The 14,988-nt window shown below is 37.9% G+C and overlaps 1 protein-coding gene across 5 annotated transcripts in view; it reads left to right on the forward strand.

The window, feature by feature from the left end:
• Positions 1–14,988, forward strand: part of NRCAM (neuronal cell adhesion molecule) — a 323,278-nt gene that overhangs the window by 143,546 nt on the left and 164,744 nt on the right. For 4 of the 5 annotated variants that reach the window (XM_030932837.1, XM_030932833.1, XM_030932835.1 and 1 more), the window contains exon 3: positions 5,283–5,360. The gene's annotated coding sequence lies outside the window, so the exon portion shown is untranslated. Of the gene's footprint in view, positions 1–5,282; positions 5,361–14,988 lie in introns of those variants that run through there. The other variant, XM_030932836.1, reaches the window with a different exon arrangement.

Genomic DNA, 14,988 nt, shown 5'->3' on the forward strand with positions numbered 1-14,988 from the left:
AATTTCCAGGTCTCTCCTAAATCTGCAGAATCAGATTCTCACAAAAATTATATTTTCAATCTTCCCCCTTTCCTTTTCTTTTATTTTACTTTTTTTTTTTTTTTTTTTTTTTTTGAGACTGAGTCTCCCTCTGTCACCAGGCTAGCGTGCAATGGTGCCATCTCAGCTCAGTGCACCCTCTGCCTCTGGGGTTCAAGTGATTCTGCTGCCTCAGCCTCCCTAGGAGCTGTGATTACAGGTGCCCACCACCACATCCAGCTAATTTTTGTTATTCAGTAAAGACAGGCTTCCACCATGTTGGCCAGGCTGGTCTTGAACTCCTGACCTCAAGTGATGCACCTGTCTCACCCTCCCAAAGTGCTGGGATTACAGGCGTAAGCCACCATACCTGGCCTCAGTCTTCCCCATTTTCTTAGATATGGTGTTAGTTTATAGCCATCACACAGAGCCTTCTGTATTTGTTTTATGTTCAGTGAACTTGAAAAATAGTTTCTCACTATCTGCCACATAAAATTTTTAGAATCTTCATATATTCATTGACAGTTTAACTAGACTCCTTTAATCTTTTTCTTCCCTAGGTGAAGTCAACACTGTTACTTTAACTGTTTCTATTAAGGAGTTATTTAATACCCTCTAATCAATTTGCTCTACTGCTCTGCATACACTTATATTTTGAAATTAAATCTCCTTCTTAGATTATAGATGTAGAAAAAGGACCAATGAGGACAAGATTTCATTTAAGATTTCTATTATGTTCACAACGTGCTGACTCTATTAGATAGGGCAGAGCTAGCTATTCTAACAAACCCCCAAACTAGAAACATCACACAATTAGAGTTCCTTCTCAGCTCATGTAACAATTCACTGTTAGTGATGTAGACCATGAATACGGAGGGAAGGATCTCTGCTCTTCGCCTAAGCTGACAAAGGCCATGCCATGCAACTTCTCAGGTTACGCTGGCATTGACATACAGCCAGAAATGAAGATAAGAGATAGGAGGGGTGGGGAAGACATATTTTCTTTTTAAACATCTGAACAAAGAAGTGACACATATTAGCTCTCTTACACCTTACAACACCTAGACACAAGGAGAGCTGGAAATGTAGACCCTGGACAGGAACTTCTTCCCCACAGCCACCTTACGTGACAGAGAGGGCATGACTCTTTGTTAGACAGCTAGCTGTGGCTGCACACTGAACTTCTAGGTTTCCTTTTTTTTTTTTTTTTTTAAGATGGAGTCTTGCTCTGTCACCCAGGCTGTGCAGTGGTGCAATCTTGACTCATTGCAAGCTCCACCTCCTGGGTTCACACCATTCTCCTGCCTCAACCTCCTGAGTAGCTGGGACTACAGGTGCCCGCCACCATGCCCACCTAATTTTTTGGGGTTTTATTTGTTTTTTTTTTTTTAGTAGAGACAGAGTTTCACCATGTTAGTCAGGATGGTCTCAATCTCCTGACCTCATGATCCACCTGCCTCGGCCTCCCAAAGTGCTGGGATTACAGGGTGAGCCACCGCGCCTGGCCTGAACTTCTAGGTTTCTATTTGTACTTTTATGAAACCATGAAGTATACCAAGCACTAATGTCTCAGTCTGTTTTGTGCAACAGAGTACTATAGACTAGGTAATTTATAAAGAAAATGAATGCATTTAGCTCATGGTTCTGGAGGCAGAGAAGTCCAAGGTCAAGAGGCCTGCGTCTTGTGAGGGCTTTCTTGCTGCATTATCCCACAGCAGAAGACAGACGGATGAGAAAGGGCAAGAAAGAGTGCACATGAAAGCAAGAGGAAGAGGGGAACAGAACTCACTTTTATAACAAGTCCACTCTTGTGAGAACAAACCCACTCCACAATATTGACATGAATCCATGCATGAGGGCAAAGCCTCTCATGACCTAATCACCTCTTAAAGATCCCACCTCTGAATGTTGTTGCATTGGTGATTAAGTTTCCCACATATGAACTTTGTGAAGCACATTCAGACCATAGCAACTATGTACCATGGACGGCTACATTCATGTATATGACAACATGATTTACAGCGCACTGACAGTAAGGTGGTATATATCCAACGTGTCCTCTATCAATGTAATTTGCTCATTATTAGATGTTTGCATCAGTCTACAAAGTAGCAAATGATTGTGTCACTTGAGGCAGTCAGATGCTTCTGTGAGTGATCAGTCTTCAGTCTTCAAGGACCAATGTGTTAATTTCTCTGAAAGGTAAAGCATGATCCACATTGGTTCACCTGCAACTTTCTTGCTAGAATGGATCCCTTCTTGCTCCCACCCTAACTTCCACAAGATGTATAACATGGGGTCAGTCCCAAGTCCTAACAAGTTTAGTCTTGCAGGAGTAGGCTGAACTTGGTGCTAAACTTGGGGCCAGAAGTAGGGGCCCTGTGTTCCCAGGAGCCCAGCCAGCTAGGTTGTGGTAGAGGGAGGGCCCTCTGGGTGCCATCTGGTGGAGCTATAGTTGGAGAACTTGCTTTATCTCAGACCATACTTTCTTTTTTGGAGTGTATTTTGTTTCATAGGCTGCTGTAATGGGAGAACTGGGTTTCAAGATGATTTGGGCTTCTGGCCATGTCAAGCTGAATTAGCGGCTGGATGACAGGCATACCCTAGAGAAACCAAAGATAAATGCCAGTTTTAACAAGGTGTTTTTTTATCCTTTTTCTCCAGTTAAATGTGAATGGAACCTAAATTCAGTCCAAGGATCATGTCAAAGGCTGGAAATTAAGAAAAAAAAAGAATTTGGGATTAGTATGATTTTACTACTACTAAAATTTCTGTTAAGACCAAAGATTAAATATAAATTTATAATTTACTGTCATTTTATAGTGATAAAAGGCAGAACAGTTTTGCATGTTGCACAAATACATACATGTGCAAATATGTAAATATATTCTTGCATATAAAGTTTTCAGAATTGATGTTCTGAAAACTATTTCTCAGCTGTATTTATTTTGAAGAATGTAAACAGGACAGAGTTGACTGGAGTGGTGGGAGGCGGTCAAAGGCTTGATATCTTAATGTAATCTAACCTTTACTGTATTGTTAAGGAGGCCAGTTTTTAGAAATCAGCCTCACAAGAACGAGAGTAAACATCTCTAATACCTTTAGAGTTGAACTAAAAAGTATAAGCCAAATGAGATTTTACAAGTTTTTGCCTGCTGATACTTTTTACCTAATACTGCTTGTAATAGCAGATTTTCAGTTGCATTGAATGTTATGAATTCTCATTTTAAAACCAAACAACTCTCTCTCCACTGAAAAAGTTCTGCAAAAAATGTATCCCAATCCGTAGCAATTTACTCTGAAACAGGAAGTTTATTATTTTATTTTTCTGTACGTGGCTAAGTCAAGTATTCACTTTTCAGAATTATTTGAATTTTTAGTGCTATATGTTATTGAATTACTATTATTGTAATTGGTTTGTTATGTGTACTGTGGCCTTTGGGTTTCTTACATTTTTCACGTAGATGTTATCTGTCTTTTCTGAAGTCTACTTTAAAACTGCATCAAATCTTATCTTGACCTTTTGACTTAGGACTGGTTTTATTTAATAGGGTAAGTTGATTGCATTTTGGTTAAAAAATTAAATTGTTACCTGGTTATTGGAAAATTAGTCCTTAGCAATGATGTATTACCCTATTCTCTTGACCTAAATGTGTTTTGGGGTAATGAAAGGCCATTGACACATTTGTCAAAATAAGAGTAATGAATGTAACAAAAAGTCATTTCCTAGAAATGTTTGGCATAATTGCTGATGTGGTAATATAATTAATACAGTCTTTTGGTGGTCTTCCCAAAGGCTTCAGGGTTTACATCACCACAAGGAGGTTAAAAATGTAGCAGTGCCCTATCAATAGTACATATAAGCAAGGATGAAATAGTTTTTCCACATGATGCCATGGAACCATGTTATGCAGAATTACACATCTGTACTTTTTAGAGCACTTTGCCCTGAATTGGATTATGCTGAGAACTATTAAAACTTAGGAATCCATCAGCATGTGGACTGAGATCCGTCATGGTAGGAAGCATGAAATATTTATATTTTATTTTGTTTCTTGTTTAGATTTATCCAGTGAATTGGCAGAGGTGTATTAAGTGCTCAATATAAGTTTGCTGAATTGAGTTGTTATTGTAGATATATCTTAAAATTCTCATAGATGCTCTCCTACACAACTCTAGGGGGTTTTTTAAAAAGTGAAAACTGAATATTACTATAAAATTGGTTCCAATTCTAAGGAAAAATTACAAACCTCCACAATATTAATATTTTGTCCTGATAAATTATCATTGCTTCACATGCAATGAAAATCTATTAAGTGTGGTTTTATATGTAATTAACATTTTTTGCAACTTAATGCAGGAAATATTTTATAACACATATATGAGCAAAACCAGCTGAGATTATTAAGCATCTTTTATTTCATTAACAGAATAATTTTGCAATTCATAGTTGTCCTAATATTTGAGTGCAGTCCAGAGTTCCTCAATTGACACTTGTTTCTCTTCTCTGAGGGGTTTTTCAGAGGTTGATAGTATGACTTCTGTTCCCAGAAATCCAAAGTTCAAAAAGACACAAATCCTCCCTTAGAAACCTTGGGTGTCACTGAATTGGTTGTTTAAAAAATGAAACTTAATGTGCTCAGCTGTGATTGTTCTACTCCCCATTCCTCCTCTCTTTCTCTGGCTAATTCTCAGCTGGACTATTTGCAAAGGAAACATTGAGGCTGATGGGAGGAGAGTTGGAGACTGCAGAACTTGGGAGCTGTCCACTGCTGAGCCTTTGTCACAGCCCAGGTGGAACTTGCTCCTCAGATCTTGGCTGTTCCCAGCTTCTATTTATGACCCTTGTTGAAAACCTGAGGCCTTTCCAATATAACCTAAAAAATTCCTATGCTACCAAATAAAAAAATTTAAATAATAATAATAAACCCATAGCAAAGAAGTATTTTATCCACACTGTATAGATACATTACAAAAGCCCCTTTATTCCTCTAAACTGAAAAGAGGAATCAGACGTGACTCTGTAGGCTGGAATCCTTTAATGGGATGTCCACCAGAGTTCTGGTCACTTCTCTGCTGTCACTTTTGATCGAAGCCAGCAGAGATATGTTTTGGCAAATCTAGTCATGTTTTGTCTTCCTTGCAGGGCTCTCTCTTTAATTGTGTTTCCCATCAGAGAGCCAGTTGGAGTTAATATATTGAGTCTGCTGTGATTGATGACAATCAATGTCTTGTTAACATTTCCCCCACTTTTTAACCCACAGAGCAATGCTAAGAAGACTTTTGGTTTAAAGAATTAAAAGGAAGAACAACTTCTTCAGATAAGAGGAGCTTCTTCAAAGGTAAGAGTTTGTCTTCTTAAAACATTTGAATTCATAGTTAAAGATGAGAATTATAAAATTAAATAATGTGATTTTGTAATATTATTGGCATATTTAATACTTTTCAATCCGGAGAGTATGATAAAAGACAGAGAGTAGAAACATAGATGCAAAAACATTAATCATACCAGTGTCAAAGAAGATAGATCAAATACATAGGGAAGAAAACCAGCCCTCATGTCCTTTCGTAGTAATAAGATTTTTGTTTAACTAAATCATGAATCATAAAGCGCAGAAAATAGAGAGCAGAGGAAAAGCACTGCTAGTAAAAATGTTTCTAAAAGAACTAAAGATTAAAAATTATAGGGAATCATTTACAAGAAAATAATTTTCTTTTTGATTCAATCATATATCAAAAGTCTCCTGAGGGTATACCATCCATTAATGATTTTTCTTGTCTCATAATGGAGTCCAAATAATAAAAATATCTCTTTTGAAAGTTTAAATATTACTTTGAAATGTGATTTCTGCTTTGTAAATTCCTTCCCCATTTCTTATTTCCCACCCCGCTGTCCGCCCCATTCCTATTTGTGCCATTCAGCATTATCAGCTCTAGAATGGACCCTATTAGGCCTATGATGCCTTCTGAAAAGCCGTCTATTATAGTACTGAACTTGATGAAAAAATAATCTTACTTGGAGATCTGGAACACAGTTCAGAGAACTGTATCTCAACCAATAATAGCTTTTTTAAGGAATTATAAGAGCACGATTGTTCAGACATTCAGTTCTTTACCTTGTTGATTTCATTTAACAAATAAACTCATGGATTTTAGTTAAGGAAAGAAGATTGTATACAAGATTTTGAGATAGTGAAATCCTTTGAGCATGTTGTTCCTTGTTCTTGAGAATTCTTAGGTTGATCCATTGAGATGTCCTTTTGTAATTGAGAGGAAATGATTCATGCCTCAGCTGAATTTGCTTCCATTGTGTTGTATTGAAACTGACTTCATATGACTAGTTCTTACAGTGTTTCAAAATACCATCAGAAATCCTCAAATTAGTAGCCTGGAAAATAAGAATGATGCTTTGTAAATCAAATAGCACAAATTTTGTTCTGCTTGAACAGTCCCTGAAAAGTGAAAATTAGCAGAGACTAGCAAAATTGATGTTAGGTAATTATGACCAATACCAAAGCAGCCTTAGTTTTGTACAAATGGCTCTTTTAAGAGAAAGCTTCCTTTGTTGATGCAAAATGACCTATTTTATAAAGTTTTTATGTACCCCTCTCCTCTACAAGTGTCCTTATTTCATAAAGAACACCTGCAAGGTAAAGCAATGTGACTGTAAGTACCATCCATTCTGATAGGGACATATACCAAATTACAGTTGTTAGAAACTAGGAGTTACTAGTAATGATATTAAGTATGGTGGCTTACCAATACAATACTAGTATCAGCAGTGAGGTATGGAAAATTCTTTCATAGATAATATATTGTCTGATATCTATGAGGTAGTAAGGCACTGAGGGTGGGAGTTTATTTGTAAAACTGGTGTTTTCTGGTGAGCAGGGAAAACAGCGGCCACCGTGACGAAGTACATGGTTCCCTTTTAAGGTGGAAACAGCAGGTGCTTTCCCATTTCCTAGCCCACTCTCAGGTAGTTCTAAGGGAGTTTTTCTCGCTGGATGCATTATTTTTTCTTTCTTCCATTGTGTGAAGGGTACTTGATTGAAAATCTGTGTCTTCTAAAGCAACCAGTGAAAAGGCTGTATTCTTCTTTTCTCAATACACACTTCTCGTTGGTCTTTCTGGCTAGCCTTTTGTTAATTGGCTCAAGAGAGCTTTTAGTTGTCAGGTGCTGTGAGAGCCACTAAAATATCTCATTTTTTGGTTTCGTGAATGGTTGAATCTTGTCAAAACTAAATGCTGAGTCTTCCAAATTTGTTTCCCTGGCCTCACAAAGACTGACTGAAACTTCCCAAAATTCTAAAGCACACATACTCAGAATGTCCCTAGGCTATTCAAGTATTTGGCCTCTGACATTAGAATAAATAAGTTTTTTTCGTAGCTACTTAGAGTTTTCAGTAGTTTTTCCCACATTCACTGGCATGCTGTGATGTTCAAAAAAATGCATGCAGCAAGAATTGTGGACTGTGGTTTGCAAACTCTCAGGCCCATCCCACATCCTTCTCTTTGGGAGGTGCCCTCTATCTGCCCTTATCCAGTGTCACACATAAAAACTGCTCACAATTGCCATTTTAACCCTAAAGTGTACATTCTCTCCCTGGGAAATCTGACTTCTACCTGGGTCGAAAACCTTGAGCTGAAATGCAAGGCTGCTAGTGGTGGCATTTGGATAATCAACCAGAGTGAGGAGAGAGGATGCCTCTGAAATCACTTCATAAAGTGAGTTTTCTGCTGGCCACATTTGTGTAAGTTTGGTCCTGGTAGTAACCATAAGGAATCTGAGGAAGAAGAATGCCCAGGCTGCACCTTAAATCGTGTTCCTATTTGGCAAGCTGTGTATGAAAAATAACCTGACAGGGTGCTGGAGTCATTTGCTGACTGTTTTGGTTGATGACTTGAAAGTCGTTCTTTCCCTTGGACTTTACAATACCAAGTTGCTAAAGTTATGCGTACATCTTAAGAGAAGGGTAGTTACATTCTGAATAGATAATAGTAAAACTGGTAAGAGTAAAAAGACTTTTATCTTGTAATTAAGTTGATTTGTAAACGTGAACCTGTATTTTATCACAAAGTCCTAATAGTTATGCAATTTTAATACTATTTATTTATTTAATTTATTTCTTTCTTGAGACGGAGTCTCACTTGTCACCCAGGTTGGAGTGCAGTGGCACGATCTCAGCTCACTGCAACCTCCATCTCCCAGATTCAAGTGATTCTCGTTCCTCAGCCTCATGAGTAGCTAGAATTACAGGTGCATACTACCATGCTTGACTAGTTTTTGTATTTTTAATGGAGACAGGGTTTCACCATGTTGCCAGGCTGGTCTCGAGCTGCTGGCCTCAAGTGATCTGTCCGCCTTGGCCTCCCAAAGTGCTGGGATTACAGGTGTGAGCCACCATGCCTGGCCAATTTTTCATACAATTTAACAGTAAAGACAGCTATCAAAATTTTGTCCTACAGGATCATTTTAAAGCTGAGAAGTTTTTTCTCATGTTACTTGCTACCAGTCAAATCAAGAAGACACACAGCACCCATAGAAAGAATACTTGCCCTATGAAGCTAAAGATAAAAAGCTCATAAATAAAGCTGTTACCCTGGGAAGCCTAGAACTTCCAAACCCAAGACAGGGATCTAACTCCAAGTAAAAAATACTTACCTCTTTATTGTTTTATACTCGTAAAGTTTGATTCAATATGTAGTCATCTGGAAAACTAGAACAATCTTTTCTTATACATATTAGCTTCCTCCCTCTTCACTGTGACATAGCATGAAGGCAAGACACAGATTTCAACTAAGTGACATCTCTTGAAACATTAGCATACTTGGACGGTCCCTCTATTGTGACCGTGATGAAGTTTTTCACAGAATGACTACTTACCACTGAAATGCAGCATTTCTGGAAGCTAAACGACAGTGCAGTGAAGAACATTCTGTTCTTTCAACCCAGGCGACTCCCCAGCTTTCCATTTCCACTTGAAGTCTGAGCAATGCCCTGTGTCCTGGGGTCAGATGGAAGCATATTAAATCCAATGTGCAACGTTTCTGTAGGGAGGCTAAATTATACATTTTCTGATATTTATCTGTGAGTTTTATTGGCATCCATGATTGAGATGCCTTTATTGATTAGGCATCTCATTTCTGCCCCTTGCATCCTGTCCTCATTATTCTTATGGGACACAGCCATTTTTCTCTGGACACCTCACTTTATCCCCCTTCTCACCACTCCCACCACCCTGGGCTACTCAGTTTGATAGCTGTTTCTGAAGGCTCCAAAAGAGCAGTTGAAATGTGTTTGAAGAAAGACATCAGCATTTTCTCTTGGGAGATAGCTGGGTAAGGATAAGCCATGGTGAGACAGTGATGAAAACAGCAGCATTATATTTTTGTGTCAGCAATAATTGGTGCTAGTAGTCAGTAGAAGGAATCCTGCAACTTTTACGTGTTCCCACCTCTCCTCCCTTTGTAGTCTAGTGGGGAGAAATATCTGGTTTGAAACTGGAAAGAAAAAGCTACCTAAGTCACTACAGTACATGAAATGTAGAGCACTCAGCATTTGTACACCAAAGGGCTAATGCAGTGACCTTTGCAAATAGCTTCTTGCATATACTTACTGGATTTGATTTGTTTTCCTTGCTGCACTTTTGGCTTGTAGTTCTTAACTGTTTTCTAGGATTACTAGAATCAGAGCTCATGATGAAATAAGGCTAGATTCATGACCCATAGACTTTAATTTTGAGGTTCATCGAAATGACCTGAACAGTACCACCAAAAGGCAGGAGGCACTGCCCTGTGGCTCTTGTTCCCAGCAAGTATAACCTCTATTAAAATAATTCTCCCCCTGAGAGGAAGCTTATTCCAAATGGTAGTTATAAATGGTATCCCTTATTCATCCAGAGTTAGGATCTTTATATTTAGCATTCTTGTCACCAAAATCATTTATTGAACTTTAATTGTGCAACATAACCTAATGGGTGAGATACTCCAAGTATGGACAATTGGAAGTGAGACACAGCAGGAATACTGGAAGGCCTCAGGTGTTCAGGTCCACATGGTACTCTATACAGAGGTAGACATGTGTGCCTAGGTTCTGCGGGTATTTTATCATATCTGTTCCTTCCAGCATCTGGACATTTCATCCCTGGCTGCTTTTGGAGGGAGTCGAATCCTGACAGGAGGGTTATCTAGGGAACTACCCAGGAGGAAAATGAAACCCAGTATGGAGCAGGAGGCCAGGACCAGGCCCCTGCTGGTAATACAGTATGTTGCTGTCACAACTGACTGCATACACAAATAGATGCTCGGATTTTTTTTTTTTTTTTTTTTTTTTTTTTTTTTTTTTTTTTTTTTTGCTTTGCTTTGTTTTATTTTGCCTTTCATGACAGCATTCATTTTGTAAGGCAAAGAAAAAAATCTCTTGGATGGATTCAAGTTTTCATATCTGCAGAAGGCATTTCTACAGCTATTGTCAAACTTAGCTGGTCTGTAAAGATTCTTTGTTTCTGGTTGACTGTTGCAGAAAGCAAGTTCATAAACTACCACAAATACAGGAGAGAATGATTTCTATTGAAAGAGTTGAGTAGGATATGGTGCATGGAGCCAGTCCTGAAAAGGGTTTTGTTTCTTGCAGCATGGTGGAAATTCACATTCAGATTGCTGCTCTGTGCTCTTTAGCATGCTACAGTGAAACAATGGGCATGCCAGCCGTTGTAGCAGTGTTGATTAATGCATTCCTTGAATGTGTTGATTAATGTGTTCCTGGGATGCCTCCTTAAGCCGTCACTGCACCTGAGGTGTGTTGGATATGCCTTCTCCCTGGCTGCTGCTTCGCTCACATGAGCCGTTTTGCACATGGGTCTTTTGTGTGTGTATTTCACACCAGTGCCTTTATAAATAAAACTACAGATCTAGCAGACTTTTTACAGGCATATTATCATGTGACAAAAGTGTCTACATTATAATCTAATTGGGACTCTATAAACTATGATGTTCATAGGAGGAATGCTCTTCTAATAAACACAAATGCTTGGTGGCATGGCTTAGTGGCATCTCTCTGTCCTGCGCATAATCCCACCCAGGGATTTATTTTTGTTCTTTTCAAAAGTTTTGTAAAGAAATCAAGCTGAAAATACTTATGGAGCACAGTTTGCACTTCAATAATATGAGAAGAGATGTGTAAATGGATTGCCCCTTAGACACTTGGTACACTTGGAGTCTCAGTTGGAAACCCACTCCTTTCAGGCCAGCCAGGGTAATTCTGTTTCCACTCTGCTTCATTCCAGGTTGTGACTTCTCCTGCTGTATTCTGAATTCTCATTAAACAACATTTTTTTTTTTTCATAGCATGTTTCCAGAATGACTTACCTTGATGTGGTTCTACCTAACTAATGGTTTGGAAAAGATAAGTGGGAGGTTTTTGTAATTTGTAACTTGTACTTTGAGACATAAAAATTCTGCTATTTTAAAAACTTTCTGACCTTTTAATTCTCAGCAAAAGACCAAAAGGATTAGAAATCCATGTTCTAAAATGATGTGAGAGGGTCCAGGCGTAAAATAAATGGCCCAGTGGTGCTGGGGTGATGGCATTGCCTGCTGTGCCTTGAGGCTCACACTATAGTATTTTAACCGAAAACCATCCGTGCTATTCAGGAAAATTACATTTAACATTGGGAAAAACAAAGCAAACAAATTCATCTAGAATAGGAGGGAATTTTGTAATAAAAAATTATCATATGAAGCCATTATATAAAGAAGTGGTAAAGTCTGCAATATTTATTGCTGTTAAATCTTGGCATGAAATTAATGGTGAAGGATGGCATTTTGATATTTTAAGAATAAGACTTCAATGAAGATTCTTTATTCTTTTAACACATATCAGTGACAAGACTATTCAAAGGTCTGCTTTGAGGTTCACAGAATATGTAACTTCTGTTATTTCAGTAATAATAATTAACCCCAAAATTTACTATTATTTTAAAATAGTTATTTATATCTGCCTCATAGATAGTATTTGTGGAAAATGGAAAATATTGAATTGTTTCTGTTGCATTTGCATACATAAACTTCTGTTTTGGAACTTGAGGTACACAGAATATGTATTTAAATCATTTTAATGCATGTTTGATTTGGAAGCTATATTTGGAAACACTAATCTTATTTGAAATGTATTAGTCTTCAGATAGCTTTTAATTATATGATCTATTTAAAAGCAAAATGCACCAAAAAAGTATCTAAGAGGGAATATACATGTATAATTAGACATGCATTTTCTTGGTTTGCCTTGAACTCTGCAAGAATTGAAGAAGTAAACAAAGAGAAGCAGTGAGCACGATTAATCTGGTTTTCTGCAAAGCTTTTGATACTGTACTGAATAAAGCTGCTGACAGAAGCTGTTAGCTTGGGGAAGGAAAGGCCATAGGAGGAACAGGTTATGAAAAAAGAGAATGGAAGGCAGAGGACAGTCCAACACGGAGAAGAAGCACAGGGGAAATGGCTTCTGCACATTTCTATTTATTTACTTTTGTCAAAAATCACAGAGAAGATGCAGTTAATGTAGTTTCCTAAATGACTTCGTTCCCTGGGGCAAAAAAAAAAAAAAGACTGAGAAGGAATTTGATAAATATGACTAGACAAAAGTACCATATTTAAATGATTCAAATGACCTAGAAAATATATCTACATTCCAAGTGTCCTGTAAAATATTTCTCTATTATGTAACATTTTTCTCTTACTGAGAATCCAACTATAGATATTCTTTAATGCAAAACAGTCTTCAAATCGATTTGGTTTGCAAAATAATAAGTTATTTGACTGGGATATTTTTTAAAGTATCTGAGAAACTTTCTTGCCATAAAGGAGTAGGAAACATAAATATATTCTACCCAAACCAGAAGTCATCCCTAAGAAAACATACCCTAAATTTTCCCCTGGGTCTTCTCATGTGCTATTGATGGTTGTTGATAACCCAGAGCAGGTTTATGGTAGATTGATAGACATTTTTATTTTCCTGAAAACAGACCTTTAGATGCTAAGATTTTTCTTCTGTAGATCAATCTCCAAGTTCAGCAAGGAGGTAGATTTCAAATACCTTCATTATGATAGACTTCCTGATTCTGTCCAAATTATTTTCTTTCTTGTAATGTAGCTGCCTTGATCCAGTAAGTGAGCAATGTTTAGGGTATGGAGACACCTTTGTTAGAAAGAGTACACGGTAGAAAGCCTTTCTTTTATAAAACAGATTTCCCTCAGTTATGGGTCAAATGTGGTTCCTCATAAGAAAAATGTTTAGTAACCATTGAATGAGTGGTAGGAACATTGTTTATAGTTGAACTTAGAACCTCAACATTTTATTGATAATAAATTACGGTTTATTCTGAAGTCATTTGGATCTCATTGATACAAATAAAATACTAATTTATGGAACCTACATGTAATGCCTGTCTTGTGGCCATCTTTATTAATAAACATTATCTATTGCTTGTTATAAATAGAGAACTGTGAGAGGTGATAAAAATACAAAAAGAGCCAGATACGGCTCTTGCTCTTCAGGGAATCACACTCATTCAGATGTATATGTATAAATTAACTGCTCATATACACACATATGTACATCAAAAAAGAAAAGCATGGAGTAGCGTTATTGATGTATAAATGTGTTATAGAGGCCAAAAGGGCTCTAGGAGTTCAAAAGAGTGGTGACCACTAGGTACTGGGAGACTAACCAAGGTTTGTGATTCGTTTGGACTTTAACTGATCATTAAGGAAGAATGATTCTAAAAGTAGTTTAGAAAAATTAAAAAGAGTAGAAATTACAGCGGGGAAAATCACAATGTCTTGAGCAGGGAGGGGGATAAGCATGGTATTTGAATGGTAAAAGAGAAAACAAGTAAACCAATTTAAAGCAGCAAGTAGACCTAAGAAATGATTGAAAGTAATTTTGGAGAGGTGTTCTTTTCTTCCCTCCTTTCTTCATGAATGAAAAATCATTTATACATTCATTCAGAAGTGAGCTACTGTGCGTCAGACATTCCTAAACAGTAGCAAGTAAACTATACATGAAGTGTATACAGCACAGTAGTTGCAATATGGTGTAATTAGTACAAAAACATGAAAATATACATATATATTACGTACATGTCTATGTATTATGTACATATACATGTAAAGGTATAATAGTGATATAAAGGTAAATGTAGCAACTCTGCATGATGGCATCAGGAAAATCCTTGAGAAAGAACATGAAACATGGGTGGACATCCCGCAGGCAGACATGGAGAAGGACATTCCAGGCTCTGGGAGAGCAGAGGTCAAGTAGATCCTATGTAAAGCCATGTAGTAGATACACTCCAAGTGCCTTGGTAGGTGATTGAAGGTGGAGAAGTTGGAGGTGCTGTGAAGACAGGTTGGAGAGGTCATCTGTGGCCAGGAATTTGGGATAGATTATGGGATTCCACTAAGGATTTTGAGTACAAGAGTCAATGTGATCACATCTGAGTTCAGAACAGATAGCCCAGCAGCTATATGTAGGTATATAGGATAGATAGGAGTACTGGTGAAATCAGAAGCTGGAAACCAGTAGGAGGCTAGAGATGATAAGAAACAATAGAGCCTGGGCCACTGTCCTAGCAGAGGGGCTTAAGAGGAGACAGTTCACAGTATATTTGCCAACTGAGAATGAAGAATGAGAAAGGCAAGGCCTGATCTCTGCCATTAGAGACTGGACATATGGTGGTAATACTGACCAGAATAGAAAATGTAGCAGAACAGCCAGCCACGGTGGCTCATGCCTGTAATCCCAGCACTTTGGGAGGCTGAGGTGGGCACACCACTTGAGGTCAGGAGTGCGAGACCAGCCTGGCCAACATAGCAAAACCCCATCTCTACTAAAAACACAAAAATTACCTGGGTGTGGTGGCACACATCTGTAATCCCAGCTACTTGGGAGGCTGAGGCACAAGAATTGCT

Source organism: Rhinopithecus roxellana, chromosome 6 (assembly GCF_007565055.1).
Source record: "Rhinopithecus roxellana isolate Shanxi Qingling chromosome 6, ASM756505v1, whole genome shotgun sequence".
Taxonomy (NCBI): domain Eukaryota; kingdom Metazoa; phylum Chordata; class Mammalia; order Primates; family Cercopithecidae; genus Rhinopithecus; species Rhinopithecus roxellana.